Below are 19,720 nucleotides of genomic sequence, written 5' to 3'. Positions count from 1 at the left end.
TGGGATTACATTTTTACATTTTTAGACATTCCAAATTACACATGCATTTTTTTCTCCCTTTTTTCTATATTCACCTTTACATGCCTTTCTCTCCGAGCGCCTCAGCGGCGTGGTTGGTATGGTATTAGCGTCCCACCTCGGTGGTCGCGGGTTTGATTATCGGCCATTCCATTGAGGGAGTGAAAGATGTGTATTTCTGGTGAAAGAAGTTCACTCTCGACGTGGTTCGGAAGTGTTACGTAAAGCCGTTGGTCCCGTTGCTGAATAACCACTGGTTCCATGCAACGTAACAAACACCATACAAACAAACAAACAAATAGCCTTTCTGATCCATAACAATTTCTTGGATAACATTTTATTTATTATTATATTTACTTATATTATATCATCTTTCTCAAGGGGGGTTTACGGATGGCTCCCCCAACCCCCGGTCTTGTTAATATCTACTAGGTTAGGTAAGAATCCTAACCTATATGTTACACTCCTAAGACTTTTTATGTAAGGGGGGTGGGGGGGGGGTATGGCGGGAGTGGCGGAGCCCCCCCGGTCAGGTTAGGTTAGTATCCTACCCTATATGTTTAGACTTCTAAGATTGCCTTCCTTAAGGGGGGGTACAGGGGGACAGAGCCCCCCCCCCCTCCCGTCAGGTAACATGTTCTACTAGGTTAGGTTAGGTTACTCTTGCTTTAACTTACTTTCTTTAAGGGAGGGTATGGGTGGGCAGAGCACCACCAGTCAGGTTAATTTTGACAATTGTTCTCAACATTTCTTGTTAAGGTCAATTACCCCCTGAACTGGCCACTCTGATCCTTGAAAATTGATATTATTCTATTCCTTATTCACTAATCTTGACTTGTACTTAATAATTTATACTTAAGTACATGTGTAAAGCTGTGTATATATATATATACAGTATATATATATATAAATATATATATATATAATATATATCTAATATATTATATATCTATATATATATAGATATATATATTTCACGTTCGTGTGTTTTTTTGACAAACGTAACATTTACTACCACCCCATCCTCCCTATCCTGTTTTTGCGCTAACCCCCCCCACACACACACACACACAACTTCCTCCTGAAAATACTTGCCGGCCCGTGCATTTTATTTCGGTCATCAACCGACCACGATGGCCGAATCATTCCCTGGCACCTCCCACTCCTCCAGGCCCATCACCAACTTGACTCACTCTACCCTGTACTTGTGTTAACTGTTTCCTTAGTTATAAGGACTTTTTAGTCCATAACTTGGGGCAGTATGAAAGGTTGGTAATGTATTGTCAAAATCACGGCCTTTTGAGAAAACCGGCCTTTTGCCCGCATTGTGTCAACGAATGTAGGCTTGACTTACAAAGGAAGGTGTTTATGTAACATTTAAGGTAAGGTTCCTAATCTTTATGTACATTATTTAGTTATATCAATTGTTTTGATGTTCCTAAGGTTTAGTGCTTTTGATGTTAGTGATATTTATTGGGTAATTGTTTATTTCACATCATATGCCAACATGGCTTTACTAACTCGTATCTGTGCCTTCCTCTCCCAGTACCCCACCTGGTCCTCCCCCCCTTACAGGACATAAGGCTCCCTGTTGGTTACGTATCCCACACCCCCTACTAGCATTCAAATATGGCGGTTTGTTTACGTTTCTTGGCCCCGAACCAAAACTTCGAAGATTGTTCAGTTGAGGTAGACTATGGCAGTTGACATTTTCCTATGTTATTTTGCTTACTTTACAAGAGTTTAAGGTAATATTTTGCCGGTCGACTGTAACTAATCTGTTATTTACCTTTGAACTCTGTACGTTGGTACATTGCACCCCTTCTACCTTCATGTTGTCTTCTAAGGTAAATTGCGGTTTAATTACAGTTGACCGAATAAATTTTACTTTAAATTCTTGTTCAGCAGGTAAAATAACATAGGGAAACGTCAGCTGCCATAGTCTACTGTACCGCGGGAATGCGGGCTTAGAATTACCTTACGAAGACCTCACATGCCTATTTTAGTTCGTATGGGGCTTTCATATATCACATTATGTTTTCACGACTTCAATCTTTTGAATGGTATGCTTAAAGATGTAATTGTATTCTTGTTTCACCAATTAAATATCGAGTGAATAAGGCTGATCCACTGCGGTGTTTCCCCTAGTAGTTGTGATCCCTCACTCTGCATTCTTCCCGTAGCCTAATCTACCAAATCAGTGCGCAGTGCCATAGGCAAAGTTTGGTTTAATGGATGTTAGGTTAATGTAATGGAGATGTCCACATGAATATGGTAAATGATTAGGCCGCAACACACTTTGTCATTCCACTGTGTTGCAAACATTTCCAGAAAATGCATTTGAATGTGCTGCCGTCACATCAGTGAGAGTTGAGCCTCCCTCTAAACAGCACACTGAGCCCTCTATGCTCCTATCAAAATACTAGTGTTTTCGCTTAAATTACAAAAATACTGGTATTCTCGATGAAAAAGAGGTTAATGAAGGTATGCCTTGCCCAGTGCTAACTTGCTGGCCACGATGCTCTTGAAAGTTTTATTTAAGACACCTTTAGAGTGCATGGCATCATTGTTTGTGAGTACTTTGTGTAAACAAACTGAACATTTCTTATGTTAAATCTGCAAAAAATTTGTACTCATAGATGCTGGAACCATTTCCTTTACATCAGTGGTAAACGCTGACGGTTATCGGGACTTTGCCGGGGGAGTGGAACAATTTTGGGGACCTCGGAGCACTGGATAATATTTGAATAATAAAATGTATTCGTATTCATGATAATGCCTTTGCGAAAATATTCATAGTAGTTGGAAAAGAAACCAGATTCCATGTGCAAATTTCAACGCTTATGCTGTGAACATTTCGTTGTATTTTTCGCGGTTTTCAATTTTTTTTTATTAATATACGTTACATACGTAAGTGTAAGTTTTGCAAAATATAATGGTGTTTTAAGTAATAATTTTGGATTTAGAACGTTGATTTCAGTCCATGGTATTTTTGACATCATGACATCTTTACTCATACCAACTCTATATAAATTGTTATACGTACTCAACTTTCTTGCAGGAAGTGGTAACATTCATATGTGCACAATACATATTTTAGAAGTTTACCAGTTATTTAATAATAGAGGATATCTCCATGCAGCCTTCTTCTTTACTGTACTGAATTTTAGGATAGGAAGTACTACTGTAATGTTTTCAGAAATTTTTAGCAAACTACATGCTTAAACCACCTGCTGAATTTTTAGATCTTTGAGTATCAGTCTTTTTGTAATACTTTAGAATAGTTGTGCATGTTGTTCTGTTATGCAATGTGTCGTGTTGGGGGATCCACTCGTGGCAAAGCCTTCCTGGCCAGGTCAGGCACCCACCCTAGGGTAGGTTAGGTTTAGTCTGCATGTTGAAATGCCTCAGCTCTACTTTGGAGCAGGCTGCGACCTTTGCAGATAGGCCTAATGTGCACAGCTGTTATCCACTGAGTGAAATTAAGGGTTTATTTGTTAAGTGTTTGCTTATATTGTCATAATCTCACCACACACGCGCCTCAGCGGCGTGGTTTGTATGGTATTAGTGTCCCACCTCGGTGGTCGCGGGTTAAATTCTCATGCATTCCATTGAGGAGTGAGAGATGTGTATTTCTGGTGATAGAAGTTCACTCTTGACATGGTTCGGAAGTCACGTAAAGCCGTTGGTCCGTTGCTGAATAACCACTGGTTCCATGCAACGTAAAAGCACCATACAAACAAACAAACAAAACAATAATCTCACCATGTTTTCATGTACACAGAGTAACCCTTAAGGGCTGAGTTTTGGCTTAAAACCTGTGGAGGATAGTAACATATTTTTATTCTTTTGTAAGAAACTACAGCATTTTCTTTTTTGAATTACCATATTGTATAAAGATATATTTAAAAAAGACTGCATGAATCTTATAAAAACCTTTATTTGATACTGGATACATGATGATCAAAGTGAAAATAAATGATATAGCATTGACAGTGCATGTCATCTGTATTCTGATTACATTCTTGACTTTGCCCCTCTTGTTATTAGAGTATAATTTTTCCTCAGCATGGATGGATTTGGTGACAGTTTTGTACCTGCAGCAGAAGTAGCTCCCTCTACTGGTGAAGTTGACCCAGCTGCCGAATTTTTAGCCCGTGAACAGGATCAGTTGGCCGGCATAGATGATGACTTGATACCAGCCGCTCCAGCCAGTGATGACCCTGTAGCTGCACCCCCGGCAGGTGAGGAACCTGCAGGTAAGAATAACATGGCTTCTGTTTGAGTTTTTTTGATAATTAGGAGGAGAATGCCAGTGTGCATTTGAAGTTTACAGGGTGATGAAGTTTTGTGTGACTTGCTCAGAGGGAACAATCATATTCCATGAAATTTAGTGATTGTAGGTTAAAACTGGTTACCTTTTTAAGGCCACTTTGAATAATGCAGTGTGACTTTATACTTCCCCATCCCATAGACTGGTGTGTTTGCATACATATTTAGCTAACTGAAAATTTCTCTTGCTTGAGCCCATTTATGATGGGCTAAATTTATGAGCATTCTATAAATATTGCGTGGAGCTGACACGAACAGATTTTGTAATTCGTGTGCTGTGTTGTCATCAGATCCTCAACAAAAAGGGCTTATGAGAAAGAAAAATGCAGAGCGGAATTCCAGCGAATCATGTATTTTCACTAAAACTGAATTTAAAGCATTGATGTTTTCATACAATCAACTTACCTGTCAGATATATACATAGCTAAGACTCCGTCGTCCCGACAGAAATTCAAATTTCGCGCCACTCGCCTACAGGTAGGTCAGGTGATCTACCGGCCCTGCCCTGGGCGGCAGGAGGCTAGAACCATCCCCGTTGTTTTTCTATCATATTTTCTCTGTCGCCGGTGGTATCAACATTGTTGCATTACCTCTGACTTAGATTCATATTTCATCCTTTGATCATCGTTTCTCGGCTTTTTGGTGACGTATCTGGATCGTGTTTGGCATTCGCTACTGTGGACTGTTTTGGAATTGAATTGCTTTTTTGGAATTTATCAGTATGTCTGATTCAAATGTGAGTGTGAGAATGTGTGTGAATGTAGGCTGCAGGGTGAGGATACCGAAAGCTTCGGTTGATCCTCACACTGTATGCCGTAAATGTAGGGGGTTTCGGGGTCAGTTGTTCTGCTAATAATACTTGTAAGGAATGCGAGGGATTAAATGCAGAAGAGTGGAAGACTTTGACTTCTTATTTGAAGAAGTTAGAGAGGGATACGGTTAGACGTCTGAAAGGTGTGAGTTCAAGGCCTATTGAGCCTTTTACTGATAATTCTAATCCTACTGACTTAGATTCTCCCTATGTATCTTCATTCACAAAGTTGTACTTTCGGAATCGGCCTCGGAAATCGCCAATCTGAAAGCTACGATTAGAGACATGAAGTCCAAGATGGCGGACTTACAAGGTAAGGCTAGTTGAAACGTGAGCATTACAGTGAAGTGAGTTCTCCCAGTGTGTGGAGGGGGCGTTTGATCGTCCCTGCGACGCTCCCTAGGCCTAGACCTCTTCCAAGCTCCCATGCCCAGAGGAGAAGGAAAGTCGAAAGCCTTAAGGAGGTCGTGGGGAATCCCCAACGTCAGACGTCCCTTCAGCTAGCTCTGCTTCGTGGCAGGCTGCTCAAGGGCGCTATAGAAAAAGCGTCCTTCGTGAATGTTTCTCGTCCTCTCCCTCTCCAAACCTCAACCTAGGGTGGAATGGAGTCGAATTTGTCGAGACCTCTGAAGCGTCATATGAAAGAACCCGAAATAGATTCGAGCCCAGAGCGTTTTTTTCTCAGATGACGCTCCCTCTTCTATTAAGAAGGCGAAGGTGGCGTCAGCGTCACCCGCCCGACGATACGCAGAAGTACCCTTTCCTACTTCTCCCCCGAAGATGATACGAAAGGCGTCATGCAGTGGACGTGGGAGACGCGTCAAGGAGAATTATTATGGCAGTTCAAGAGCAACTGACCTCTCTAGTGGGAGTTTTAGCGCCTCGTAGGAAGGACGTTGCGCTGCCAATCAAGAAGTCTCGTCCTCTCTCCCCTGCTAAACGAGAAGCGTCATGCAGACGTGAAGCTTCTAAACATCTTACAGAAGGATTCGGGTTCGAGAGCGAGAATGGTTGCTTACGAAAGTTTCGTAACGCCAGAGAGACGTAAGACGTCTTTTAGACATGAAGCGTCATTGAAAACTGTTGGTAGACGTGAAGCTCCGACCAATATTTTGACGCCAAGTAGGACGCCTTTGGAGAGCGGAGCGTCTTCCAGGCGCGGCGGTCATCAAGACGTCAGCAGCCAGGTAGCGAGAGACGTCAGCCAGGACGCTTGGCGAACGAGAAGCGTCATCCAAGCGGGAAGCGTCTTCTAATTATCAAGAGAAGCCTGAACTTTTGGCGCCTTCCAAGGCTATTAAAGCGGGAAAGAGGAAAGATTATCATTCCCTTAGCCCCTCTCCTATTAGGAGTTTGTCTCCTCCAGAAGAGGAACGTACAGAAAGGGGAGCGGAGACTCATTTAGATCCCGAGTTGGAAGGAAACTCGGATGATGACTATCAAGGAAGAGAAGGACTGTCGAACTATAAGGTTTTGACTGCCTTGCTTCTTGAGGAGTATGGAGACGAGTTTGACTGCCCTGCCCGCTCCTCCTTCTCCGCGCTCTCTGTTTTCCGAGTGCTAAGACGAAGAAGCCTTCGTCTTTTCTCAAAATGAAGCCCACCATTTCTATGAAGAGGGCTCTACAATCCTTAGACTCGTGGATGAAGTCTAAGAAAGACTTGGTAAGAACGGTCTTCTGCATGCCTCCAGCGAGATTAGCTGGTAAAAGAGGCATTTGGTATCAGACGGGAGAGAATATGGGTATTGCTCTCCCGTCTACGTCGGAAGCAGACTTTTCGACCTTAGTTGACGCTTCACGTCGACAAGGTCTCAATTCGGCACGAATTACGTGGGGCATTTTCTGAACTGGACCATCTCCTCAAGGGACTCTTTCATGTATTGGAAGTTTCAACTTCTTAGATTGGTCCCTTGGCGTGATGTCCAAGAAAGCCCATGATTCGGAAGGAATCGAACCTGAAGCCCTTTTATGCATATTGTCTTGTATAGACAAAGCGGTACAGGATGGCTCTTTTGAAATCTCCTCATTGTTTGGAGCAGGTCTTCTAAAGAAGAGGACGGTATATGGGGCCTTCTTAACCAAGGCAGTCTCCCACGCTCAGAGGGCAGCGCTACTGTATTCGCCTTTGTCTGACTTTTTGTTCCCTTCTCAGTTAGTGAAGGACATTGCTCATTCTTTAACTGAGAAGGCGACTCAGGATCTTCTGACACAGTCAGCAAGGAAGAAGAGCCTGCCTTCTACATCTGACAAGAAAGGACCGAGTACATCGGTTCAGCAGCCCTTTCGAGGTGGTCCGACCTCCAGACCTCCCGCAAGAAGGAAGGCTCCGAGAAGAGAGGTAGGTCTGCCTTTCGTCCCTTTAAAAAGGGAAAATGAAGCTTTCTCTCCTCCAAGCACCAGTAGGTGCCAGGCTCCTGGGATTTTGTGGAGGCCTGGACACTTATAAACGCAGACGCGTCTTCATTGGCTATCATAAGGAAGGGATATCGTATCCCTTTCCTGAACACTCCTCCCCTAACGTCAATACCAAGGGAACTAATAGCCAAGTACAAGGATCCTGTGCTGAGGGATACTCTTCGATCGATGGTGGAACAAATGTGGGACAAGAGAGCGATAGAACTAGTACTGGATCAAAACTCCCCGGGGTTTTACAATCGCCTTTTTTTTTCTGGTTGCGAAAGCTGAGCCTCGGAGGCTGGAGACCAGATACTGGACGTCAGCTCTCTGAACAAATTTGTTCAGAAGGAGAAGTTCTCCATGAGACTTCTGCTTCAGTCCTGGCGTCATTACGACAAGGAGATTGGATGGTGTCTCTAGATCTCCAGGACGCCTACTTTCACGTCCCGATCCACCCTTCATCGAAGAAGTACCTCCGTTTCATGACGGGGGGAAGGATCTTTCAGTTCAGAGCCTTGTGTTTCGGCCTGTCCACAGCTCCTCAGGTCTTCACAAGCCTGATGAAGAATGTGGCGAGGTTTCTTCACCTCAAAGGAGTAAATATCTCTCTGTATCTGGACGACTGGCTCATCAGGGCCAGATCAGAGAGACAGTGCTTGGAGGACCTAAAGTTAACTCTAGATTTGATCAAAGCGTTGGGATTGCTCGTGAACCTCGAGAAGTCTCAGCTGACCCCCAGACAGGACTTAGTCTATCTGGGGATTCGGATGGATTCTCGGGGTTTTCGAGTATTTCCTTCGCAAGAGAGAATCGCAAAAGGTTTGCGGATAGTCTCTCTCTTCTTAAGGAAGGAACATACGTCGGCGAGGGAATGGTTGAGCCTTCTAGGGACCCTTTCCTCGCCCTCAGAAAGGACAGTTCTTCCCACTAGGAAGACTTCATTTACGTCCGCTTCAATTCTTCCTCAAGAAGTCTTGGAGTTGGAAAACTGGACAACTTTCGGACGTATTTCCCATTCCAGTGGAGATAAGATCGCACCTGGAATGGTGGTTGCCCCCTCTGGAAGAGAACAAAGGGATCTCTCTAAGGACACAGAACCCAGACCTAGTGTTGTACTCCGACGCGTCGGAGAAAGGTTGGGGAGCGACATTAGGCTCGGAAGAGGTGTCAGGCACCTGGGAACCAGCACAGGTGACTTGGCACATAAACTGCAAAGAGCTCTTCGCCGTGCATCTGGCTTTGAAGAGTCTAGAACCTCTGGTGTCGAACAAAGTAGTTGCAAGTAAACGTGGACAACACCACCGCACTTGCCTACATTCGAAAACAGGGAGGGACTCACTCCTCGTTCCTTTACGAACTGACGAGAGACCTTTTGCTTTGGACGTCGCACAGGAACATCTCCCTTCTGACAAGGTTCGTACAGGGAGTAAAGAATGTGAGGGCGGACAGACTCAGCAGGAGGAACCAGGTCCTTCATACAGAGTGGACCCTACACGAGGAAGTGTGTCTAGATCTCTGGTCGCTGTGGGGGACACCTCATGTGGATCTCTTCGCCACATTCATTTCCAAAAAGGCTGCAGTCTTTTGCTCGGTCGTGGAAGATCCAAGAGCCCTTATGGTAGACGCCTTCCTGCTAAATTGGTCTCGAGTAGACGTATATGCTTTTCCTCCATTCAAAATACTGGGATTAGTAATGAAAAAGTTTGTGGCGTCAAAGGAGACGAGGATGACATTAATAGCCCCCTTTTGGCCGGCCCAAGATTGGTTCTCGGAGGTGGTAGAGTGGATCGTAGACTTTCCAAGATCCCTACCAAGAAGGACGGATCTTCTCAGACAACCACACTTCAAGAGGTACCATCAAAACCCTCCCCCGCTCTCGCTCTGACTGCCTTTCGACTATCGAAAGACTTGTCAGAGCGAGAGGGTTTTCTCGCAAAGTGGCAAGCGCGATCGCGAGAGCACGCAGAACCTCCACTTCGAAAGTATATCAATCGAAGTGGGAGGTTTTTAGAAGGTGGTGTAGATCCAAGAAGTTGTCCTCCTCCACTACCTCTATAGCGGAAATTGCTGATTTCCTTCTATTCCTGAGAGAACAATCTCATCTAGCTGTATCCACAATAAAGGGATACAGAAGTATGCTCTCTGCTGTCTTCAGGAATAGAGGATTAGATCTGGCAGATAATAAAGATCTCCACGATCTCATAAGGTCATTTGAGACTTCAAAGTCGAAGGAACCGGTCCCTCCGAACTGGAACCTAGACGTAGTCCTCAAGTTTCTTTCATCTGAAAGATTCGAACCTCCTCATCTGGCATCGTTTAGAGACATCACCAGAAAATGCCTATTCCTATTATCTTTAGCTACGGCAAAGAGAATTAGTGAATTACATGCTCTGCAGGATAAAGTAGGATTCAAGGGAGACTCGGCTATTTGCTCGTTTAAGACCCTGTTTTTAGCTAAAAACGAGAATCCCACGAATCCCTGGCCTAAGTCATTCGAAGTCAAAGGCATATTGAGTCTCGTAGCAGAGAAGCAGAGGTGTCTCTATGCCCTGTAAGAGCTCTGAAGTTCTACCTTCAGAGAAAGCATCAGATGGGAGGCTCTAGACAAGGTCTTTGGTGCGCGGTAAAAGACCCCACAAGACTGATGTCCAAGAATGCGCTGGCATTCTTTGTGAGGAACGTCATTACAGACGCTCATAAGGTCTGTTCTGACGAACAGTTACAACTGTTGAGAGTTAAAGCTCATGAAGTGAGAGCTGTAGCGACGTCTGTTCTCGTTTCATAAGATATGTCGCTTAAAAACATCATAGATACGACATTTTTGGAGATGCAACTCAGTATTTGCATCTCATTACTTGAAAGACGTTCGTGTGACATATGAGAAGTGTTTTTCTCTAGGTCCTTTCGTATCGGCGGATACGATTCTGGGTACGGGAGCCGACACCAATCCTTAAATGTATATACTTTTCTTCTTTTTGGATATGGTCTGGAGTCTCTTCGAACAATGGAGGACTTGGTTTAGCACGGGCGGCCGTCTATGTTGTTCAGTAAGAGAATCTTGTCATATCTAATTAGATGAGTATAATTTTTTTTTTTTTTGAAATTATGATGTGTGCGTAGTGGTTTTTGAGTTACGGTTGTTGTGACGAGTTCGGGATAACTCGGAACAATCCTTAGTTCTAACATATGGTTAGGATCAGGTGGTCGAATTGGAATTGGTTGGTGCTCCTTCATAAGGTGTATTGTCATATAAGTGGATCAGCACCCATTGACAAAGTCCTTTTAGGCTCTGCCGAGTAAGCGGATAGACCCCATCGGCAGACCCACAAGAACTCTTGGCCATAGATCATATATCTCGCTAAAGTTTTTGAGGTGATTGCAGACTACTGGGCAAAAACACCCACGAAGTCTACCACCTAATCAGGTAGGAAGCCAAGGTTTTATTTATACCTACAACATATGTTGTTTTACCTGTCTATTCCATATAGTAGCTGTCTCTTACCCTCCACCGAAAGGTGCCAATCAGCTATGTATATATCTGACAGGTAAGTTGATTGTATGAAAATGATATTGTTATGTTACAATAAAGTTTCATACATACTTACCTGGCAGATATATACAATTAAAGGCCCACCCAGCCTCCCCGCAGGAGACAGGTGGAAGAGAGAAAATATGATAGAAAACGGGGATGGTTCCTAGTCCTGCCGCCCAGGGCAGGCCGGTAGATCACCTACCTACCTGTAGCGAGTGGCACGAAATTTAAATTTCCTGTCGGGGACGACGGAGTCTTAGCTATGTATATATCTGCCAGGTAAGTATGTATGAAACTTTATTGTAACATAACAATATCATTTTTATTGCATTAAGTGGATTACTTGAAACAGGAGTTGAACATTAATGTAATGGGTAAATATATAGAGTAGTCAATTATAAGATTAAATCTATTAATAGCTGTACTAAAAACTAACCCTTTAGGCTAGCCCAAGTTGAGTTATGAAATTTTTCAATGGTCTGATTAAATGTTTTTCTCCAGTTATAATACTAATGATAATAATTTTGGTTGGGACTGAAGATGAACCCAGGGAAGCGTTGGAAAGCTTTGTAAAAAAGTGTTTTTGAATTATGCACGAACTCTTAAAATTTTTTCATTATTGTTGTTGTTACCCTTAGAACAAAATGATAATGATAATAATGATGCTGATAGTGAAATGAATGTACACGTTTATTTAAAAATAAAACTTATTTACCAAATTCTCATCAGAATGATCCAATTTTAGGGGGCAGATATGTGGTGATGTTCATGTTTGGTCTTTGTGTGTGTGTGTGTCTGTGTGTTTACACAGGTTATTCCCAAGGTGCCTCTGTAACTGTATCTTGTTCATTGAATATCATACTTATCATCCAAGATGTTAAACATTGCCTTCTATGGGTTTGGTAAGCAAAACGCACTCCCATTCTGGTGTTGTTGTAACCCTCTGAGCATAGATGTAAGGTTCAGCACTTTAAAATATGCATGGATTTAATTTGGCTCAGTGACTGGTACATTTAGACATTTGTTTTTGTCCCTGCTGCAGGTTACTTTTGAGTAGTGTTTTCAACCTTTTGGAAAATACAGTAGTATACTTGATATGTGGGCATATGGGAAAGTTTTTTTTTATTTTTTTTTTTTTATAGAGAAGAGAGCATATTGTTGCTTTCCTTTTTGTAATTTCAAATACATTGACATTTTTTAATATATGTATGAATGAAATTAGATCTTAATATTTTTATTTTGCTGTGAATGCCGGAAGAATACAGCCATTTGTGCAATACTTATACAAAGGTTGAGAACCAATGCTGGATTATTTACCATAGTGCAGTCCATTTTTAGTCTTTTTAACTAGTTCAACTTGCAAAGGACATTTTAATGAGTACTACAACCCCCCCTCCCTAGTTTTGCTTAAACAAATAATCTTTAGTTTTAACATGAAGGCACCAGTCCTGGCATTTAGTACTTATTTAGTTTCATAGTAGACATTAATCTGGTTACTATTAATCTTAAGATTAATTTTAAGTGACTTTATATTTTTATTGCCGTATGTGGAAGTGATGTATAGTTTGTATTCTCCACTATTCAAGTAAAATATGAATACAACTAAGAGTGCCATCCATAACCTATGAATGACATTTAGGGACAGTACAGTTTAGCAGCATATTTCTGTAGCAATGTTTCCAATTTCTGTTTTCTAGGTAATGATGTTTAAGTGATCACATTACAGTACACAGAAGATAGTTTTATATTCCAGGTGGTTGAAGTGTGCATTGAGAATGTGGACTGTTAGAATAATACACTGCACTGTTTGTTCTTGACTTGGATCCAACTGGAGTCATTATAGAACTGTTGTGCTGTGGCTTTAGTCTTGATCTCTTTATCTCTAGAAATTGCTCTAGTGTGTTCTGTAGTGCATGTCATTGTAACCTGTAGCTGCATCATTTTTGAGAGTATAGCAACATTTTTTTTATGTTTTGCTTTGTTTTGAAGTGCGCTGTAGCCGGCCAAGGTCATCATAAGTTGTAGATGCATAAGACTCAAGTTTGTGGGAATATTGTTTGGCATATGGTATATCACTGGTTGAATATTGTGTATAGCTGAAGTGATTCCTTGTAGAATGTAGTGCTTGGTGTATCTTATGTGGTATATTCCCCTTAGTTTCTTCATGTGTAGCTGTCCATCTCCTATACCTTTGTTGCGGTCCTTGGTTCTCTTGTGCTGTTAGAGTCACAGTTGCCTCATTTAATAAATATGCGATGTATTTTGTGTGTAAGTTCAGGTTTATCAGACCAATTATTTCCGTGTGATGTGAAATATAAATGCTTGTACAGTGCGCTATGTACACTAATTTAATTAGCTTTGTACAGTAGTTTTGCTCCTTATTTTTGTATGAGAGTGAAAGATGCAGTTACAAATAGTGTGAGGGATATTTTTTCCTTACCTCAAGGTATATTTATCACTTCACAGAGTTTTATTCCCATTCAGATATTTTTTGCAATTGGAGCTTTTACTGCAGCATTAATGAAAGTCTGCAAGAAGTAGCTTCACTTATTTCCCTTCTTAAGTGTTCTCGTATTTTATTTTCAATGTAAACAAAAGCTAAAGGTTTGGACTTACCCATAGAGGGCATAGTTTAGCTCAAATATAGCTCTATGAAAATGTACAATTCAAGTACAGCAAGCAGAAGTGAATGTCGGTATTCTTTTGAGGCACAAGAAAGGGGTATAAAGTAGAACTATAACGTTTTATAATATTTGAATAGTTCATCTAAATAAATAGGAGGAAATTGGTTCAGTAATAATCACGAGAAATAAGTTCATTGTAACCTGGTAACAGGAAATTGGTATGATTAAGAAGGCTGTACATGTGCTGTACATGTGCTGAACATGTGAGATAACAAACTCAGGCCAATAGTGCACACTGACTGAATGTGGGGTAGCTGTGCAGTTTAGTTGGAGTGAAGTATACAGAGTGTATAATTTGGATGAATAAATTAAATGGAAAAAAAAATCCTGATTGGCAAAGGTGTCAAGTTATATTAGACATTTTACAAGGAACATCCTACTTGGCTTCCATTTATCTATCTTTATCATTATTGTATTCAGAAGATGAACCCTATTCAATATGGAACAAGCCCACAGGAGCAGTTGACTTGAAATTAAACCTACCAAAGAATATAGTGTCCATTTGAAAGAGGTAACAGAATGTCATTGGAAATTTAGGAAGAGGAATAGATCAATTATTTGAAAATTAAATACGTTATAATAATAAATGAGGAAAATCCAAGTAAATTATCAAATACAAGGTGAATTACGTTAGGGTTTTAATGCATTACATCTTTGCTTGAACTAAAAGTCAGAACTTTCTTAGTAAAGTTGGAAAGCCGAAATGAAAATAAGCCGTGGGAGAAAGAAAAAAATGGAAAGCTATTTGAAGATGCGAAAAGTGGTCTATGAAAACTTTGAGTGATTCCCTGTTAAGCAAATCTAATCTTTTAATAAGGGAAATCAGGTCAGTACGGAAATCAGCAATACGTACATACTCGTTGTAAACTCGTGTGAATCTCCTTGTAGTGAGCTAGGATTGTGTTGTTAGAAGGCTTTCAATTTTCTTGTTCAGGAAAATGAGATCTATATAAATCCCATTTATTACAGTATTTGAATAGTAACAAAAAAAAATAAGATACGTGTACTGGTTGTAGAATATACAGAGGCTTTACTTGTCTTCATGTTAAGCATTAATGTCTCATTTACTTAGGCTGCAGTGCCTGGTAGTGTAGCATCAGTTGAGAATTTGGTTTGTTTTATTGTGTTTGAGTAATTTTCATGAAGGGAAGTGAGAGGTGTTAGACTTAGGCAGTTTGCTTATTTGCATATCCTTTCTGAAAAGCGTGAATGTATTACTACTGATTTGATATACCATTTATTTTTGCAAAATTTTCTTGTCAAGGATTACTTTTTTTTTTATTATTTTGCCTGGTTACATGTGTACCTTACTAAATTTTTTGTTTTGTAAAAAATTTTCTCTAAAGTTGAGGAAAAAGTAGTTTTACATTACAAAATGCATGTGATTTTGACACTGGCTGCACCAGTATTGCTGTGTAACAGAGCTGTTAAACTCAAATGATTTGACCAGATGATGATTATCTCACCACCTGTGCTCTGACATACTGTAGTCTGATTGTGTGTGACTTAACTTGGACTAATTCTTCAGGAAAAATAAAAATTGGTCCTTTCTCCAAGTAATGACAATTCTGTATGCTCTTCTCCCTCTATTACAGATGATTTTAATGCTAGAGAGATTCAGTGCCTGTAAAGTTATGTTTGAGGTTCTGTACTCTATGTAGATGGAGAAAAGAGGTAGAGATTTCATATTCTAAAAATGTGAAGTAAACTGTGCTGGCACGGATAGATGATAGAATAGCTGTTAATGCTAATTTTCAATATGAATATTCCTAACTAAACCTTGTCAGTGTTTACAAAGCAGCATTGTAAACTTTCAGTGTTATTTTTCTGCTTTTCAACCCTCCTTAGTTCATGCAGTTGTATTTAACACAAATATACAGCTGTTCCCTGGAATAAAATTAAACCAAAATTGCTCAATTCCAATTGGATCTCTCTTGGGCTTGAACATCTGTGTTGTAGTATTCTTGTTGCATGGGCGAAGAATCTGAAGATTTGCATGGTGGTGTCTCATCTCCAGGCCTTGATGGCGCAGCTGACTTCTTTGGGGGTGCTCCCCCTATGAATGGTGGCCCAGACCTCGAGAGTTTTGAGATGCTGGGCGGAGATGAGGTTGCCCGAGGTCAGTGTTTTTAAGCATGTTTGTAATGCTGTATCATAACAATTACCTACCTCTGTATTGTATTTTTTGATAATTATGTAAGGAAACCTATTGTGTGCATCTGTAGCTTAAAGTGTGCGCTTCAAATTAAATTTTTGTGTGTGTATAAGTTTAGCGCTGGTTGCTGGTGTTGCATGCTTTTAAGTAAATAGACAATGTAAATGAAAGGTGTAAAAGTGGTGAAAATAGAATAATTAATATTAGAAATATATCAGTTCAAATTTTAAGGAATTTTTATTATTTGGACAGAAAAACTGAGGGACATTTTTCCTCTGTTTCCTATGATGGTAAAGTAGCCTAATGTATAGGTTTTCTCATTATGTAGTTGGATGTAAAATCACACCTGGTTACCTTTGTTTTGTAAATAGTTAGGTTGATGTAAAAAAAAAAATAGGATATTTGTAGATTTTTATGAGTGGAGGGCTGACGGATTATTGTCATCCCTGTATGAGGTTTTCTATTCTAGTCTGTATAATGGTACAGTATTTTGTTGAATGGATAGGCAGGGTCTCTAAATGCTTTGTGCCTTTAGCTTTTTTTTTTTTTTTCTTTTTTTTTGCATGCTTTCTTCACTAATGTGTACAACATGTACGAGTATATTTTGCTTGCATGCTGCTACCTTTCTCCTTTGACATATTTTCCTTTAGAATTCAGTGGGAGAAACTACACATTTCAGAATTTCTGTAGAGCATTATCTGCTTTATACATAAAGTAACAAAGTAATTAAAGCCATACAAATCAGTTTTTAAAGTGTACAATCCTGCATTCGCTCTGAAAAGTTGCAGAGATTGTGGTTAGATGATATTATGTCCTTATGTATCCGCTCACCATTAATGATGTGTGCACACAAGTTGGGGCTAGTGGGAAGGGTTTGTAACTTTTGAATTGCTTAGATTTAGTCTTCCTGGGCCCCAGGGCAAACTATCCGATCCCCAATAAATGACCTTGAAATTAAATAGTCCCTTTTTGGAGAAAGCTTATGTAAAAGATATCTAACTCTCTGGGTGCTGTTGCCAATGCTAACTATTTTCCTCTTCCTAAACTTTATTGTGCATGTAATCTATTCTTTTGATACTGTATTTACTATTTAGTTTGTATTTATTTTGAATTATAAAAGTTGTTCTATTACTGTGATGAATATTTTTGAATCATAATTAGTACAGAATTTATAAGTATATATATTTAAATTACTACATCCTTTTGAAATTATTTTCCATCTCTCTATGTACATCTTTCAAACTGTCACTCATTAATACTGTATTTTTCTTTGGCCTTTGCTGTTATTAATCTGTGCTCTTATGGTGATTTGTGGTCATAAATATTTTTTTTAGTTAGCCACATTTCTGTTACCATTTTATGTAACCAAGTTCTGGTGTAACTTGTTGATTGTTTATAATTTCAAACAAAAGTAGTTGTGAAAAGTCCATATAATGTTTATAAAGCCTTCTGTATGACAAAGAAGAGGTTGCAAATGTTTCATTTCTTGTTTGTCTGTTGTGAAAGAAGTTTAACAGAAATGTGGACTAGCTTTGGTGACATAACTCTGCACTTTTTTTTCTTCTGTCATTATTGGTGCCTCTGCTCCAGACCAAGCTACGGCTCCATCTCAGCCCTCGGGAGAAGATCCCTGGGCTGCTGGCCAGTCTTCTGAAGCACCGCAAGAGACTTTTTCCCAACCTCCGGATGAAGGAGGCCTTGGGTTTATGGAGCCCCTGTCCTCCCAAACAGGTCTGGTTGGTGAAGGAGAGGGGTTCCTGCCCACCTCTGATCCAGTGGGAGCAGCAGCTGACGCAGCAGCAACAGCACCCGAGAGGGATTATTCTGGCTTTGGCAATGACTTTGGGGAACCAACTATGCCAGCTGGTGATGCCAGCGCTTCTGCTGGGGTTTTCTCTGGTGTGGGTGGTGAGTTGGTCTTTAAAGGGACGTGGAGGAGATCATAGTCGCCCTCGGTGCTCTATTTCTCTCTCCCTGCTTTGGGGCATGATATTTTTTGGCCTCAGATAGTGCTTACAGAATGCTTTAGTAAGATGATTTTCAATATAACCTTGTGAGATTAAAGTAAAATGGTAGTCTTGTGGATTTTATTCCAGTTGCGTCTTCATGTTAGTGAATGTATTGTGAGATTAACTAAATCTAGTGCTTCAGAGAATTAATTTCACTAAAACTTGTTTCTTACACTCAGTTTTACTATTAAAAACTTGACATGTCATTTGCCCTATATACGTACAGTACGTACTATATGTTTTGTAAGATTTTTGTGATTATGCAGTTTGAGAAACTGATACACATCTAACCTATTGTTTGAGATATATATGTCCTTGCAAAGTGAAGTAAATCTTAAATTTTGGGAGTGAATAAAGTGTACTTACCTGAAAAAGACATGGCTTTAGAGCTAACATGCTTAAAATATGCACGTTCTAATATTTTGCATTTTGAGGGAAATTGGTCGATAATGGTTCTTGAATGCCTTAACATAGCATGTAACAGTTGTAACATCTATATCAAATAATGGGATCTGGATGTCAGATCTAGTATTTTAACATTCTAAGTAGGATCATTTGCATTTTATTTTTTTTATTTATGAAAGAGTTTTCTTAATATCCATTTTGAGGAAAATCCATTTTAGTGTTAAGAGTTATCAGGTAATTTAGCTGGTAGTCAGTAAAATGTTTTTTATTTTTTTTTGCCTTGTGTTGTTTGTATTGTTCATGTAATGTGGTAGCTTGCCATAATGGGATGTTTTAGTGTTTATAATTAGGTGGGCTTCATGGCTTTTGCATTCCAATATCTTAATCTGGTAATGGGCGCTTTCTTTTTCATTTGAATCACTTTCATTAGCTGCTGTCACTTTGAGACTTGGCAAATGCTTCCTTTAGGCTTTTCCAAAATTACCTTAAATTCTTTTCTTGCAATGGCTGGATATTCTTATATAATTTTTATTTTAGCTATTTTTGGCTCTAAAAGTAAGCCCAGTGTTGTGCTAAGCCTTTGGGGGAAGCATTTTTAAGGTTGTAGGTCCTTAGCATTCTTGATGATTTGACATCTCTTGCAATTTACAGAATCTGACCTTCCAGAGGGATCCTCTTATCCTGAACCAGGTAAATACATGGGTTCTGTTTTCTGTGCAGCTCTTAATTAGGTGTAATAGAATTTTGTTACTACGTAATTATACGAGACAAGAGCTCTTGGTTTTTTCTATTGGTTTAGATTTTTATAAAAATTGTAGTTGCCGTAAAACTTTACCAGTGGTGTATTTTATAATGTTCTGTGTCACTTTGGTGTTGTTATAATGATTACCTTTAGCTTATCATTTACATTGATGGTCATTTATCGGTAATGTTGCCATAAACACTACATTTGATTTTGGTTTGTGCATGAGAAAAAAAATTTTCTGGTATGTTCATTTTGGGGGAGAGGCCTGTTAAACTATTATAATAGTCAAGGAAATGGTTGTATTACTCTATGTGACTGATTGATTATTGATTATTCGCATAGTTTCACCACAGACCTGTTAAGTATAATGAAAAGACAAATTTTAGAAACATGGGCACAAATCAGCCGGCTTGGAAGGAGAGTAAAGTGATAACGTCTTACTCTCCAAGGCAGTCAATGAATGACTAAAAACGCCACGAGGCGGTGCCCGGTCTCTGACCGGCAATCACCTCATACACGCAGGAGTTGCCAGATCTCACAGGTTCCTTGCTAACAATCTTTGATTGTTTTTAACTGGTTACCAGCTGTGCTTGGAAAATATCCAATTGTTAAGACCAAAGGTTTGTTTCAT

This window comes from Macrobrachium nipponense, chromosome 40 (genome assembly GCF_015104395.2).
Source record: "Macrobrachium nipponense isolate FS-2020 chromosome 40, ASM1510439v2, whole genome shotgun sequence".
NCBI classification, from domain to species: domain Eukaryota; kingdom Metazoa; phylum Arthropoda; class Malacostraca; order Decapoda; family Palaemonidae; genus Macrobrachium; species Macrobrachium nipponense.
This window is presented reverse-complemented; position numbering follows the sequence as displayed.